Source organism: Alligator mississippiensis, chromosome 12, assembly GCF_030867095.1.
Source record: "Alligator mississippiensis isolate rAllMis1 chromosome 12, rAllMis1, whole genome shotgun sequence".
NCBI lineage: Eukaryota > Metazoa > Chordata > Crocodylia > Alligatoridae > Alligator > Alligator mississippiensis.
This window is the reverse complement of record NC_081835.1, coordinates 6,519,550-6,536,577: the sequence shown is the minus strand read 5'-3', so window position 1 is coordinate 6,536,577 and position 17,028 is coordinate 6,519,550. Positions and strand designations below refer to the sequence as shown.

Here is a 17,028-nt window from a genome sequence, read left to right as displayed (position 1 = left end):
TTGCAACCCAACTTTCCTACCCTCTCAAGCCTCCCATAGTAAATGGGGCAGTGGTTTCCTGTTACAGAAAGAAAGCAATAAAGCACAGAGAAGCTGTGAGAAAAAGCTGAGAGATCGCATACCAAGGACTGGGAACTTAGCAACTTTAGGACTAGATCCACTGGCAGAGCTTTCTCCCCTGGGACCCTGAGCAGGAATCAAACCACAGCAGCTTAGCCTGCCTTGGGACAGCGAACACATGGTGTATACCCAGGTCTTTCACAAGCCTAGCTCTGTGCTAAGTACCAAGGATCCACAAACAGCCCCATGTTCGGGAAGGCTACAAGTCCTGAAAAAGAAACCAAGGGCAAACCAGAACGAACCCTCTGACAAACCCTCTGGCTCACAATGAATTGCAACTTAGCTGCACAAGCAAACGGGTGCAACAAACTGCCGAGAGGAAGAAGTATGATCAGCAAAGGGAATAACGAGAGGAAAAAAAGAGCCTCCTGCTGCCTGGTACTAAGGCAGACTAAGGCTATGTCTGCACTGCTGTTGGAGGTGCATTGCAGCGTGCATACATGCACATGAGCTTGATTTAACTGAGCTAGTTCACGTGGTGGTAAGAATAACCCCAGCAAAATGGGATTCAGCCCAGAGAGCTGAGTGGACCTAACATCCCCCTTAAAGACTGCTCTACTGCTGCTGCATCGTGGTTCAAAGAGCTGCGCCATCAGCAGAGGCTGAGAGCGATTCACCGCTGTAGCAGGCACGCACAAGCAGCAAACGTGTCAGCACTGCCTCCGCTGATGTCTATGTACTATATCCACCTATCCAAACATCACTCGAGACTGATGGATGATGTATACATAAGGCTGCAAACGATAGCAATGTTAAATGAAATGCTGTGGCACCGGGGGACAGAGACGAATGGGCCATTAAGAACACTTGCATGGATACCATGCAGTACCAATTCCCTTTCCCAAGGCCTAATCCAGGAAGGACACTAGCACACGTGCTTAACTCGGAGCAGGGTTTACCTTCACTTGCTTCCAGTGAAGATACAAGTCTGTATTGGAGAGACATCCTCAATTAGCTTCGACATAAGCACACGCATTCCTGGACCTGAACTTCATGGATTTAGTTGTTTCTCCCAAGCTACACGGAAGTGCCACGTGCTAATGAACTGCGTTCGAAGTTGCTTGGTGGAATGACTGATAAAAACATGAAAAAATACGAAGAAAAAAAGAATAGAGAGAAGAAAGTTTTCACCGCAATGAGGGAGGGAAACGGGATGCTCCAAAACTTATTTTCCGCCTATTTACCTTGCTGTGGAAATTGAAGCAACCTTTCAATTAAATCAGGTTAAGCTGAACACCGCCATCAGTTTAATTAGTTCCAAAGTACTGGCACTATAATAAGAGGCATCAGACCAAACTTCAGCACTCGATCAAATGCACAGCTTTATCTGTCTCCAATGCGAGCCTTTGCTGCTGAAAACTCAAAACTTCTTATCGCTTAGAGCTAATTTGGGATGGTAAGTGGATTGACTGACCAATTTGTGTTTTAAGACTTTAATCCACATGTGCTATACTTCACAGTGCTCCTCAGTGAACTCCTCACCTCTCGCTGGAGCTTTCTATATGAGCTATCTTCGGCGACAAGAGCAGGGAAGATGCAATGAAGAGTTAAAAGTGAATCTCCTGCCTCTTTGAACTGTTTTCTCAGTACTGCGTGTACACAGATACACTTTTGATGTGTTAACTAGAAAATCTGACTGAAAAAGAACAAAGCAGCTGTCACTGAAAGGAAGACACTGACGAAGAACCACACAGCCTTTTATTGAAGAACTGTCAAGATTGATCCTACAGCACTCAGTTTGTCTGTAGTATTTATCAAAGACCTAGATCAGATGAAGGAAATTAAAAAAAATAATAAAAAAAAATCCTATCCACTGGACATTTATTAATGGCATCTGAAAATGTATTACATTTAAAAAAAAAACACCTATGAGATGTTTTTAACAGTTCAGGGGCTGGAATAGAGATGGGGTGGCATTTTGCATGAGTCTCGACAAATAACAATTTGTCATTGTTGATCAAACCTCATTTAATTGCTTGGAAAGTTTTTAAGGAGCAGACATGCTCAGTGAGAAATTATTCAGTACCGAAAACTTCAAAACCGGTTACATCTAAAAGAAAAGCAAAACGCTCAAACTCTTTCAAGTATTGTCATTTATATTACAGTAATGCCCAGAGATTCCCAATGGATGTGGCATGTTGTGGAAAGCGCTTTGCCGAGTCCATGAAGAAAGTCCATGTCCCAAGGACCTTGCAGTTGAAGCAAGACTAGACCAATGGGTAGAATATGAAATGCAATACAGAATGCAGAATGGAAGTTAAAAAATAGAAGCCTTCAGTATTCGATGCCTTAACTACGAAATGATGAAGTCAGTTGTGGTGACGAATTAAAAGCATCGCAGGAAAACATGTGAGATATAGTTTCCTATGTGACAGGCAATGATCGCCAATGAAAAAGACACACTTTGCCAGTAGCTACCATGGAGAAATACTGAAGCCCCTAGTCCTGCAGCACGCTCCCCTGAAAGAGTTAACCCCCCTCCTGCATCACCCTCACCCACATGGCAAGGATAAGAAATACGTCTAGTGACTGTGTGTTATCTCTTAGCAAATGTTGATAGTTTAATGATAAAGACCGAAGTTGTGACTGACACCGAGCCAACAAGGAAAGTCTTTGTACATGACAAACATTTATTATTAAAAAAAGTCAATGATTCTTTAAAAGTAATAATAATACTTTACCTTTCTTCCAAAGATCCCAAAGCTCTGCACAAACATCGACTAAGACTCAAAAACTCCTGGAAGAGACTAACATACCTACTGTCGTTGGCTAGACGAGAGCATAAAGGCCTTGCTATGTATCAGCAATGCCCCCTAGTGAAGACACCGCTTATAAGAATTGCTTTGCAGGGATAGTTGAACTGCTTCTTCAACTGAAATACCGGCAAAAGGATTTATTGTGTCACATAAGCGGCACCTACATGGGATTTTCTGCTACCATGCCCATGTCAGTAAGAGGGGTGATTTTTTTCACCTTCCTAACTACCATAGCTAAGCTAGCAAAACACTGAAGTGTAGATTTGGGCAGTATGTTTGGGAGGAGTACAGCTCAAACAGAAAGACTTGCTTAACGGCTGCTCTTAAGAATATCCTCTTGCCTGACCAAAATATTTATATGGTAGCAAACTCCTCCCAGGGAATGCACAAATATCAAGGCTGTGTGCCAGTGAATGGCCATTTGCACAGCTGCACTGCCACTTATTCAGGACAGTGTCCCATTTCCATACCGAGTCATTCCAGGTGTTGCAGGATGAACACATTTATCCATGCAAAGGTGGAACTCCTTCTGAATCTCATTTTGTGGCAATGCATGCAGTCGCACAGTGAGTCACTGCAGGAGCCAGAAATAAACCACGAGGAGTCCTGGCTGTCAGCCCTCTGGCTCTAATGACTAGACATCCCACTTAGATAGTGTCCCAGATTGTCATGGATGGGGACCTTGTAACGAAGCACTTGTTGGCCTTCTATAAATAATAATAGTACAGACATATTATGCAAACCTTCAAAAAGCATTGCAAAAAAATTACTTCTTTTTGTTTTTCTTTCATTACATGGTACAATATATTAACACAACTGAGCAACTGAGGTGTAATCTAAAATGCACAACATCTCTCCACGGCTCCCGGTACAGGCAACCGAAAAATGCACATCTAAAGAAAAGATCAGAGAAGTAGCCGCAGTGGGTCCATGTGCACGCACTTCCTACTGGAGAACAGTAAAGTACCTGAGGATAACTCGTGTGCCTACCTGGATCTTGAACAGTTTGGCACTAACCTTTGCTTTTATGAATCCCCTTGGAAGTGTCCAGGCTATTGAATCAAATGCAGGAGCAAAGCCTGAGGTTGCAGTTTCCTCAGGACAAGGATGCACTGAGGGCCACCAGCACAATGCCACGTACACTTATGAATGCCAATAATGACTTAAATCATACTTTTAGAAAGCATGCCTTCTGAAACCTCCCAGGAGAGATTTTTGGATGCTTAAAGGGGAGCGTCTCTTTCTCCGTAGAACTGGAGTAGCTCGTTAAGAGCCAACCCTGAAGTTCCTCATTTACATGATGCTAATGCACAGCTTTCTCCAAAGCCAAGTTGTTGATGTGGCTCAGTTATGACCAAGAGCACGAGGAGTCGGTCATAGGGCCAGGCATTTGTACACCCACGAGGATTCGAATGGAGTAACACTGGCTCACATCCACTGAAAATTCAGCCCACAGATTTTTCTTCTTCCCCTGAGAAACACATAAGGCTCTGACAGACGTAGCCCAGTATCAAATGCATGTGCTGCAATACACAATGAAGATACAGCTTTATAATTTTCAATTACACTTTCCCTGCAATGATGTTAGTGAATCTCACCCAGAAGTAATTTATTCAGTGAAGACGATATAGAAATCTTTTGATGAGTGTCACTTTTCCATTTAGAGTTGCACCAAGATTTTGTTGGATAAGGTGCCTTTTCTTTCCTGATGGCATATTTCATAGTTTGTTTCAGTCCCTTACCTCATTCAGCATGCTGTTTCTACTTTTTAATATACTTCCTAACAAAACAGAGAGAGGCCACTCCAGTAGGTCTATTCAGAGAAAGTGCTTGCCATTCACTGCCAGAAATCCTGAGATATATTTTGTATTTAGTTTAAGAATACTTTTTTTTTTTTTTTCTTTTTCAGAACATGAGAGCTAGAGCCAAATAAGAAATGGCAGCCTTCTTTCAAGGCAAGTTTAGAGGAAAATGTATCAGAGGGCTCACTGGGGATCTTTTCCTTTCATGTAAGTAAATAGTTCATTTACAAGAGCTTTTTCAATGGGAAAAAAACATATCCAATCCACCAGAGCATTAAAAGTCAGTCATATAGTCAAATGTGACAAACTAAAAGAATAAATTCCAGGATATTTCTTTGCATAAAGATACCAAAAGACTTGAATATTATTTGCAAACAGGAAAAGAAATACAAAATAAAAATGAAGAAACAGTTGACTTGTACAGTCGTGTTGCTTTTTGTCTAATTTCAGACAGATACAATAATTGATTGCTTTAAGTCTAAGAAGCAACTGAAAACTGCTTTAATGGGATCCTAGATGAGAGATTTAGCTGGGCAGATTGATAGTAAGGATTTTGCTCTGAAACAAGCTGCAAGGCATAGCCTGGATATGAAGACATAGACAGGGGTTTGAGTTGACGGAGATCCCTTTATCATGGATCTCAATAATAGGATGTTGTCAATAGGATTTGAGAAAGGAAATGAGATGGAGATTTTGGTGGATGGGGACATGGATTAAGAGTTTTAGTCCTGTTGAGCTGGAGCAGAGTGCCGGGCATCTACAAGCCAAAGCCGAAGTCAAAGAGACAGGCTGAGATTTCATTTTGGACAGAAGGAGACAAGCAAGAGGCGAGGTCTCTGAAGTCTATCCCCAGTTGCAGTGTATGGATGAGATTACCTTGAGATAATGTAGGGAAAAGACAAAGCAACCATAGACTGAAACCTGTGGGCTCCACCCATAATTTTGAAGGTTTCTCTGAATGACCTACTGAATAAGCAATGGGGAGGAAGAAGGAGAACCAGGAAGAGGACAGAGTTATGGAAGCCAAAAGATGACAAGATTTCAAGAAGCGAAAAGTCATTCGAGTCAAAGGTGGCGGAGAGGTCAAGGAAAATGAGGATGAAGTCAAAGGTGGCTCTCTCACCTTTGACTCAGAAGTTATTAGAGGCTTTGGCCAGAGCAGTTACAGTAGACTACAAGAGTGGGAAGCCAGATTGGAGAAGGTTTATGGGTGAAAGAAGAGGAGAGAAACTAGAGACAGTTGTAGACAACACGTTCAACAAGCCCAAAGATGCAAGGGAGAAGGAAGAGGCGTAGTTGTGTTTGCACTGCATTTAGGACCCAACCTTTATACCTTTGTACCAGGTGAGCACAACCCTCAGACCGACCACACTTTTCCATTCAATAATAGGCAAATTTATTGATGCAGAGTGATAACAGAAAAGCCACAATACAAACAATCAAGCAATTCTATATCTTCCAGTCTCCTTCTCTCTTGATGACTCTTCATCTGTGGCTATCTCCAGTTGGTTGTCTCTGTGTGGTCACATATCTACATAGCCTTCCAGGCCTTTTCCTAATTTGGTCTGTTCCCCCAAAACTGGGACTTGGGCCCCACTCTGCTCCGAGGCCTTGTAGTTGGTATCACTTATCTTGTGTTATGGGACAGTATGGTACATACTTCCTTGGTTCCCAGGCTGTGTGTCCTTGTTGTGTTAGACAACCTGTTTGCCTTGAAGGCTGTGATCTTGTGTTATGGCATGCCAGCCTCAATTCTTAGGCTATGTCCATCCATTGGTCTTGTTGTGTTACACAGCCAGTCTGCTTCCAGGGCTATGAGAAGCTTTGTGCGCGTTAGACCCAAGCTCTTTAGAAATCAATTAAACCCTGCTGCCCATCTCCGAACCCTTATAATGCAAACACATATACACACCCCTATAAGCCAATTCCCCAAAAAACAGAACTTTAAATACCATTTCAAAGCCAGCAGTTGGGAGACTTAGTGGGGGCAAGACAAGACCCATTTTTCTTTTAAGGATGGAAGGAACAAAATCATATTTGAATTATGATGTCCAGGAGAGAGTGGAAGCCGGTAAGAGTGGGCTCCAAGACGGTCCACACAGAAGATGAGGTGGGTTGGGGCAAATGGCAAGGTGAGACATGAGTGGGAATGGTAGACAGGTGACAGTAAGCAGTAGAAAAGTGGAAGAAAGAGCCAAGGGTGAGTAGAGGGGACGATGGTGAAGGGAAGAGGATGGAATCGGAGACACAAAGTGAGAGTTCAGAGCCACGGGTGAGTGAAGAATGGCCAAAAAAGGGTTACAAAAAATTCACTCTGAATAATTTACTTAGCTCTGTTCACTAATTAAGTTTTTCTTCTTCTGGCCTCTGAGGAATGCTGCTTCTGCTGGGCTTTTCTGCAGTTCCTTACAGTTACATTTCTCTTTGCACTTAAAAAGTAAACCAAAGCCTATTAGCAACTTGCAGCCTGCCATGTCAGTCCTTGCAGTCCCCTAAATTGTCAGCTTCCACTAGCGAATGTAACTGGAATGCTGCAAAGAATTTGTTTCTTTCCTGGCAATTTTCCTCTTGTTCCTGGCTCAGCCTCAAGGATGCAGTTCATGTGCAAGTCTTGCGATAGGTTGTTATAATTAAATAGTCTACAAACACAGAGATAGTCCTTGTCCCTTGCAGCTGGTATTCCAACAGCATTTGTCTTGGCTTCCTTCAGTTTAGGCAAAAATGTCCCAGCCACATGCACAGCTGTCTTCAGCTGTAAAAAAAAAAAAAAAAAGAGACAATACATGAAAAAAAGCCACCCAGAGAGAAGGCATCACGATCCCAATTTCCATTCTTCAGGAAAATGTGTATTTGCGTTACACTAATGCTCTGCAGGAGAAACATGGATGTATAGCAATCACAACTGGAGACTAATAGGAGTCCAAGTAATATGCCATCTGTCTCCAGGTCCGAATTACTGGATTTCCTCCAGGATGGACTGATGGGACATCATGATGGAATAAAGAATAAACAAAAAGACTAGTATTAGGAAACCTGCACAATGAGCCCAAAGAAGAGGGGTGAGAAAGATTAAGTGCATGGAAAAAAAAAAACAAACCCCAAACCACTCGTATGAAGAACTATAGAACCAAAAAAGTGATAGTTTACCTGAGACGAGGCAAGCAAGAAGGGTCAAGAGAGAAGTCTGTAAAAGAAAGAATGACCCAGGGCAAGTCAGTCCGGGCTTTCTGGCTTTGTCTTCTCAAAATCCAAGAACAAAAGATATCGGATTTACCCAAAGAACAAGAGAGACATTCAATGAGACTGAAAGGCAGGACATTGACAAATCAGTACAAGTCGAGAAGTTCTCACATACTCAACTATGGAAGACACCACCATGGAAGAAGTCATTGAGGCCAAGAGAGCGTCACCAAAATGCAAGAAGGAGCTGGAGGTGTATATAAATTTCACAAATAGCCAGAGTTATCAAAAATAACAACTAGTTTTGGAACCTCGGATGGATTCTAGGTCTCTGGCCCCAAAACATAATTTTACCTGCCCCCTGCTCAAGACTTCGAAAGACTAACACGTCTTCCTCTCAGCCTCAAGACTAAGTCACAAAACACAGTGAGGAGGAGCACCCATGCACTTTTGGCAGGAACAGTTATTCAAGGACCCCTGAGCGCTCCCTGGGTGTTTATTAAGTTGAATAACCCTTTGTACTTCAGGGCTTTAGCCAAGTTCTAGCTGGTAGAGATGAAGATGAATTTAGGAGGCAGATAGCCCACATCTGCCTACTGTGGGCTTCTCGCACTTCCTCAAAAAGCAACTGGTACTGGCCCCTGAAGGAGACAGGACACCTTGAGGGAACCTGTGCCACATCCACCCTGGCTGGTCCCAGGTGCCCCATACTGGAGGAGAACATGCGCTGCCCTCAAAGCAGCAGGACTGCAGCAGATGGATGGTCCTGTCCACAATGAATGATGGCTCCCTGCAAGCCAGCACTTCCCAGCAGCACTGTCCCCGAATGTGTCCAGTGCACTCCAAAAGAAGATTTGCAATTCTGGTTCCCCATTTCTTTTCCTCAAACAATCTTTCCCTCAGGCAGCAGGAGTCTCCAGCCTTTATTTGGCTGAAGATGTAAATATTTGGGCACTTACAGATTTGAAATAGATGTATTTGTTGGAACATTTACCACCTGCTATGTAAAGTTAAATCCATGTATTGCAGAAAACAACTTCTTTATCATGTTTAGTCTAATGTCAGATTACACCCGGCTCAATGCCTACAGGCTTTTGTTGCTTATGAATCAGTTTTAGCATAATTATGCCTTTAAGGTTTGATAGTGGTGTATAGCTGGGAGATATGCGGTAGGGACAATACAGAGATGCACCGCTCCAGCAGGATCTCCAGGAGAAGGAGGATCCCACCCATACCCTCCCAGCCCAGAAAGATGGATCCTTAACTGCTCTTCCTTAGAGACCCTTGGAAAGTCATGGATTTTAAACCAGCTCTTGGCTCCAGTGGTATAGTGAACTCATCAAATTTGATTCACCCTTCCAGCACAGCTCCTTTATACCACTGCAGAGGTCAACCACAATGAGAACTTCACATTGCCACAGGAAGGTAAATGGGCCTTTTGTTTAAGAGTATGGTATATCTCCAATGCAGCCTTGGCTCTGTGCAAGAGAAGCATGAATTTGGTTCCTGCACCACGGCATACTGCTTTTCTGCATTGCGTGTCTCATTTATTTCATGCAGTTCACACTGTGCAAGAGCTTTCTTGCCCTCTGAAAACAGACGACCCTTGAGGAAGCACAAACTCATGTACACTGAAGCGGTGGTCTACCAGAGTCACTAGCAACCAAGTCTATGCACTGAATGGCACAGTTTGGTGCTTTTTCTTGCTCATTGTTTTTGTAAAGGATCTCAGGTGGCAGCTTGATCCGACTTTCACAGGTAACCAGGACTGGTAGAGCAAGCTAGTATAAACACCAGCTCCTTGGCTCACTAGACAGTGCATCACTAGAAGGCAGGATCAATTTGCACCTGATAGGCTACAAATATCACATCTGTCCTGGGAGAAACGTGATTGTTCAGATGTCCATGTCCATCATCCCAAGACAAACCATGAAAAGATTCATGGGATAAGAAGTGTGAACAGTTTGTACTGAGACAAAGCGTGATCAAATGGTTGTCCTGAGATTGCATAATTGAATCAATAGCAGAGGAGAGAGAGTGCATTTAGCTGCTCACTAAACCCTCATTGGGAGAGCAACGTGTGTACAAGCCAATCCAAGGACTTTAAACCTGACCGATTGTACAGGGATTGCAAGAGACTTGGAGGAATGGAGGAAAGTTATTGCTACATCAAAGGTGTCCCAATGATCGGTGCAACCTTGGGACTGTGACTAACGTAGGGAATTCCTAATATTCCAGTTCAATATTAATTTTTGACAAATGTATATTAATATTGCTGATTAATACACAAAACCAGTTCACATTTCAACCCATGTGCTGCAAAAAGTAAAACGAATTATTCAGTTTGTTGACAACTCCTTAGATATGCAGTAATTTGACAACAGATCATGACTTAAATCATATAGTAACTAATACAATGGGAATGTGGTATTTCCCCCCCCCCCCACACCCCATCCCCGCCCACACACAAAAGCAAAAAAACTTTACAAAATCTAAACAGCAGAAGCATTGAGGGATGGCCATAAAATTCAAATATTCTGATCTAAACCTTCTAGGAAAGGAAAGTGTGTCTCTAAACTCAAACAGAAAAGGAAGGATAGCTCAAACAGAGCTGAGGGGCCTAGAGAACATGGCGTCCCATTTGTACTAACACCTATAATTGTGGCTCTTGATGTCCTGACGTAAAATTGCTCAAACGTATCCTTGCATTCTCGTGCACTTGTAAGGATGAAATGTCATCAAGCTTCACCGGGACTGAGCTGGGATCCAGCTGCTAAAAACACCTTGTACATAAAGAAGTCCTACCTGCTCTTTTACATCCGTAGCGTACAGCTCATCATACACTTCACTTGGAAAGCATCTTGACACACAACTGACAAGTCACTGAAATACAAGGAGAATCTCAGCAAACTGCTCGGGATGTCCTTTTAAGTGTGACTGTATTTGCACACACATATATACACACATACATTATACCCAGACACGCACATTCGCTAAAGAAAATGTACGGATACTTAATCATTTTTCTGTCCTTACGGACTATTCAAAAGCCAAAGCCGTGTAAAACCCATCTGTTTTGGAAGCTCTATTATGAAACTCAGACCATGAACCTTGTGAATAAGTCTTTGCTAAATCTTCTAATTTCAGGAACCTTTCAAGTGGGCCTGCATTTAATTTAAAGCAAACCCGCATAGCTATATGCATGTGCACTGAATGAATGTCACAACTTCATGTCTTTGGTTTTCAGTGTGATACCAAGTGATTTTGCTTTGAGATGTGGGGTTTGAGGCAGATGTCAAAAAAAATGCTCTAGAAGTTACAAACCTGCATAGCTGTACCCCAAAGAAAGTGTTTCTATAGACACACTCAAAGCAAAGCAAGAGTTGTGGGAGATATGTTGACAGCTATGTTTATAAGATACATGGCATCAAAGAGAACAAGTCTGGCTAGCACCAGAGACAGACTGGTGCCAACACACATGCACTTGGGGCCACTGTAAAGTTGGCTACGTTGCCTCATTTCCAAGGTTGGGCCTGCATAGCTGGAACAAGGATTTCCTGTCTCTGGCCTAAAGACAGTTCTTGGAGGTTGACTTTCCTACAAGTACTCTATAGCCTTTCGTACAAGTACTCTATACCCAAAACTACCCAAGCATGGGGGAATTAATAGAACTGGCTATCAAAAGGAATCAACACTATAAGGAAAACCTGCCCTAGGATAAAACAAGTATCTTCATTTGGGCAAATAACGCCTCCAACTTTTGATCAGTACATTACAATACCAGACCCATTTTTACTTTCAGGGCCTATTTTTGACTACTGTCTTCTCCAAACCGTATTTCCTTTGATTTTTGAGCATTATGATGAACTAAGTCTGTGTTTGAGATTTTTCTCAAAGCCTCCCAAATTATACCAGGGGTTGAAACTGTCTGTTTCTAAGTGCAAGTGATAACCAACTTTACCTTTCAGAAACTTTGGTTGGAAGTCTGCATTACAACACCAACCTTTGTTCTTTTCTTTTTTTAACTTATTACACACTATAATTAAGTGTGATATCAAGGGTTAGCTATAAGGATCGACAGGCAAAACAGCCTCTATATTGGAGAAACATTTTAGAGGATTAAGTATGCTGTGTGTTCTTAGACCAACACTTGAAAAAATATTTGTGCAACTACCTTCCTTCCTATAACTCCATTAAGATGTGGATGGACTCTGTGGAAAGCTCCTAATAATTCCTATGCATAGTTGAAGCAATGTAATCAATATGTTATTGAGGAAATGAGTCAGTGTCAATACTTGTGTTTAAATATTTATCAACATGTACTAACTTCTTGTCTATTATTGAAACAATGGGATGCGTCAAAGATTAATCTTTCATTAAAAAAAAATTCAGCGAGGAATTCTTACCCTGTTTTCCAATTCCTGTATTCTTTCTGCTCTTGTCTATGAGCAGCAGGCAAATGGAAGTGGCCAATGGGGGGTTTTTTTAATCTTTTTTTTTCATTGAAAATGTTTTGGTTTCTTTGAAGAAATCCCCCAAAAATTGCAGAATGTTTTTTTTATTGAAATTTCCAGGCTCCCCCACCAAGGAATACAGGAAAAAAAATCTAAAAATTCCCCAGGATGTACCATAATCAGAAATATACAGTCATGAAACTAAGAAGACTGCAAGGCATTCTTAATCCAAAGTCTGTTGGGAGGGAAGTCATATTAGCTGCAACAGTACTTGTGAGGTGCTCGACTGAAAAGAGGAGGATAAAGGGGGTGAATTCATGGGCACACTTCCATAGAGATCAAATGAGGGGCACCGCTCTTCCTCATTTTCCAGGGTCTGCTCTGAATAATCACTGAAAAGATGATAAAGAGCAACAACAGAAGAACCTGTCCTAAAAACTTCCTAGGAAAGCTCTTTAGAGAAATGGCTTGAGCCACTCAGTTTTGGGGGCAGCTTTGGCAAGTTCTTCTGTTGTTGCTCTTTGTCATCTTTTCAGTGATGATTCGGAGCAGACCCTGGAAAATGAGGAAGAGCAATAACCCTAATGATCTCTATGGAAGTGTGTCCCAGCTGAAATTTGTATGTTGCTTAAAAGCCCATTTGCTACAAGCATGTCTTAAAAATTTGACTATTATAATGCTTAACACATGCCTAAATAAAATAATCATGAGATCATATTCCTGGAGCCCTCTTTCTTACTTAATTTTTGCTAACCCTATTTCTTGCATCATATAAAATATTAGGCACTGAGCCTGTACTTGTGCCCAAGCTTAATAGTGAAAAGCCCCGTTGAATTGAATAGGACCAATTACATATTTTTAATTGATTTTGCACATAAATGGGTTAACAGGTTATGAGCCTTAGTTTATAAATTCTTTCCAGCCAGGGCTGTTGTCAGCTGTTTTGGAAGAATCCTTTTAGATAAGCAAACAAATCACACATTTAGTAAAGGAGCTAATTTGCACTTTGAATTTAAAGCGTGTGTGTGTGTGTGTGTGTGTGTGCGCGCACGCACGCACGCACGCGCGCGCACACACACACACACACACACACACCCCCCTATTAGAATCATACAGCATTAGGGTTGGAAGGGAGCTCAGGAGATTGGCTAGTCCAGGGGTGGGCAATTATTTTGGCTGGAGGGCCGTTTAATGAGCTTTGGTGAGCTGTGGAGGGCAGTAGCCCTGCCCCTTGACACGCGTCCTGCCCACTAGTTGTCATCTTGGGATTGGAATTTCCACCCCCTAACTCCAGAATCCACCAGAATCCCTTTCCTTGCCCCCAGAAGTACTCCTTTATTGCGGAGGTTGCCATCTTGGAACTGGAAAAAAGCCACAACATATTCTAAAAATCAAACATTTACTATAAAGTATTTTAATTTTATTTCAAAAAATATTTTTGTCCTGATGTGTGTGCATTTGTGTAGTGTATATAGAAGTGATTGCATAATAGCTCAAAAATCAAGTCTCACTCTTGTATTTAGTGTGGGGTGTGGTTGGGGTGGGGTATGTATGGTGGGGTGTGTGTGGGTGTGGCTGTGTGTAGGGTATGTTGAGGGGTGAGGGTTGTGTGTAAGGAAGGGTGGGGGGTGTGTGGAGTCCCCCACACACATCCCCACCATGGTGCAAAGTACCTGCCAGCTGAATCAGCAGCAGCAGCAGCAGCAAGCCCTCAGGGTGCTCGTGGGCTGTGCAGGTGCAGCCACCAGGCAGTGCGCGGCTCCAGCCAGTTCTGGGAGCTGCACGTGGCAGCATAGAGCAGAAGCAGGCTGGCCCACCTCTATTGTGTGGGGCTCACGTGCAGCTCCTGGGATTCGCACACCACTGGGGGGGAAGCCCCACATGATGGAGCTGGTGGCCTGGCCCCTCTCCCTGCTGCCATGTTCAGTTCATGGGACTTCACTGGGAAGCAGAAAGCAGAGCTCCCTGCCACTTCTGGCAGAGTCCCAAGTGGTGCACGTGGCAGTAGGGAGCAGGGAAGGCCGCTGGATCCATTGCACAGGGCTTCCCCAAGTAGTGCACAAGTCCTGGGAGCTGCACATGAGCTCTACATGATAAATACAGGCCAGCCTGACTCTACTCCTTGACACCACATGTAGCTCCCAGAACTGTCTGGAGCCATGTGCCACTTTGCAGCTGCACCTGCATGGGCCACAATCACCCCGGGAGCTCACCACTTGCTGTTGCTGCTGCCGCTGCTGGCAATGGAGGCTGCACACCATGGGGGAAAGCATGTGGCAGGGATCCCCACACCCTGCCCACCTCAACTCTGGCTGGGTGTGGGGCCCCAGGCTCTCTGCTCCCACCACCCCAGCCCCATGCTCCTGCCCAGCTGCAGCTTCCCTACCTGCTGCCTGGAGTGAGCGCTGCAGCGAGGACACGAGGAGCTGCTGGAGGCCAGGGAAGCTGAGCAAGTCCCCCGATGGCTGCAGCAGTGGTAGCAGCAGCCTTGCCTGGCAGGTGCGTGTGCTGGCCGAGGCCAGGACTTTCCCATGCATGAGCATAGGAATGAATTGTGCAGGCAGGGCAGGGTACAATTAATTGGTGGGCAGATGCCCTGGATGAACTTGCTTGGCAGGCCAGATCTGGACCATATTTTGCTCACCCTGATCTAGTCTAAACCCCTGCTCAAAGCAGACCATCCCCAACTAGATCATCCCAGCCAAGGCATTGTCTAACCAGGACAAATCTGCTGAAAAAAACTTGCAAGGAGGGAAATTTCAGAATCTCTCTCCAAGTACCCTGTTCCTAATGAGAAAGTTTTTCCAAATATCTAACCTAAACTTCCCTTGCTGCAACGTGAGCCCATTGCTCCTTGTTTTGTCATCTGCCCCCACTGAGACCAGTCCAGCTCCATCCTCTTTGGGACCATCCTTCAGGTGGGGTGGGAGGGGGTGTGCATGTGTAATATATAAGTATATACACATATGTACGTACACTTAATTTAGCAGAACCAAGTTCCTGACTGAGTTCTCAGTTACTTCCTGGAGAAAAGGTTTCTGGAAGAGAAAGAGAAAATTATCAAATGAAAACATCTGAAAGAATAAATTGCATTCAAACTGAACACCTAAAATTAATAAAAGCCACTTATGTGCCAATATTAGCATGATGTGTTAAATCCTTTACGTTCCATGTTTAAGACTTAAAGAAAACTAGAGTCTGTCATCAGGATAAAGGCTTGTGGTTCATTTTAAACGGTTCACCAGGATAAGCCATCTAGATTATTTGGGAGAGTAGCTCTGGATTTGACCCAGTAACGTGGCTTTATTTGTGATAGCAACTAGTTCTATCTGTTGTCTGAAGATAAATAATAAATTGAAAGCAGTCTCACAACTAAGCTGACCATTGCAAAGGAGTCAACAGTGTAGGGAAGAGCAGTACAGAGGCATTGGGACACCAAAGGCACCTCGGCCCTTCAAACAGCTAAGTCAACAGGTAAATATTGAAGTAAGTCCAGGGACCATTTCTGAGAATTGGGAGGGTCCCATCAGAGAATTAGATGGATGATGTGATGAGATAAACATCCAAAGCAAGACAAGGCAGGAGACCAGGAGAAAGGTAAAAATGATGCAACTTCCCACGTGACTCCAAGAACCATCTCATGTATGGAGGCTTAAGGATGTCTGAGGAGAAGAATAAGGCTGTTGCAGGGAGGAAGCCAGATAACAGGAGGGCTGAGGGAGTCAAATTGAGAGCCAATCAAAAAAAAAATAATTGGTGGAAAATTATTTGAAACATTGAAAATTTGAAATGACAGAATCAGAACTTGTGGTAGAGGTGATATCTTTGATTAGACCAGCTAGATTTTTGCAAAAAAACCTTTCATAATCTAGTTTGTCTAATCAAAGATATCACCTCTACCACAAGTTCTGATTTCCTTTGCCTCTAGACCAATATAGCTACAACCTGGACACCTGACTCAAACAAATTCTGAAATTTTAATTTAATTGACCAAATATACTGAAAATGAACATAGAGTAATGTGCTCTAAGGAGTGAATCACTCGGTGCTAGGGAAGAGATGTGCTTTAAGGAGGTGCACTTGCTGTATAAACCTGCCAACACTAAAAGCTTTCATACAATGTAGGACAGTGGCAGCTTGGCCATCTCCTTTCCCTTAAGTTTCTCTCCTTGCTAGTAAAGGAAGAGCCCAAGAACCTCGTGCCAATAATGAGAGGTAGATGGGAAATGGCCAGTGGAACTTTTCATCAAAAACGCCCAGTTTTCATGTTGTTTTAACCAGTGAAACATGGGCAAGGTTTCTACAGAAACCTCCTGGTGTCCTGCTAGCTCACCTGGCAGCCTGTGCAGGAGTCTGAGCTTCTTAGTGTCCAGTTTTGGGGTATTCCCTGCTTTGGAGTCAGAGGCTGGGAGCTTCCAGGCTCCCTGCCATTGCAAGGCCCGAGAGGCAAAGCTGTGACAGGACCACTGGCTGCGTCTACACGTGCCTGTACAGCAATGTTGCTACTGAGCTCTGCTTTAGTACATCCTTTTGGAAGTACTAAAGCAGGGGTTGTCAACTGGGGGTATGCATACCCCTAGAAGGTCCTCGGGGGTATGCGGGGATGGAGCGCCGCCACCCTGCGCCGCTGCCCCAACTAGCAGGACTGCCGCTGCTCGCCAACCCCCAGCTCCACATCCAGCCGCTCACCACCCTCCCCCCGGGGGTACACTTAAG

At 43.6% G+C, this 17,028-nt stretch overlaps 1 long non-coding RNA gene across 1 annotated transcript; it reads right to left on the bottom strand.

Moving 5' to 3' along the window:
* Nucleotides 1-6,057: 6,057 nt before the first annotated feature.
* On the bottom strand, nucleotides 6,058-16,034 carry LOC109286178 (uncharacterized). Its single transcript, XR_002094132.2, has 3 exons — nucleotides 15,289-16,034; nucleotides 10,664-10,741; nucleotides 6,058-7,430 (listed from the first exon to the last, which is right to left on the bottom strand). It is a non-coding gene; the product is annotated as an uncharacterized LOC109286178 (long non-coding RNA).
* Nucleotides 16,035-17,028: the final 994 nt, after the last annotated feature.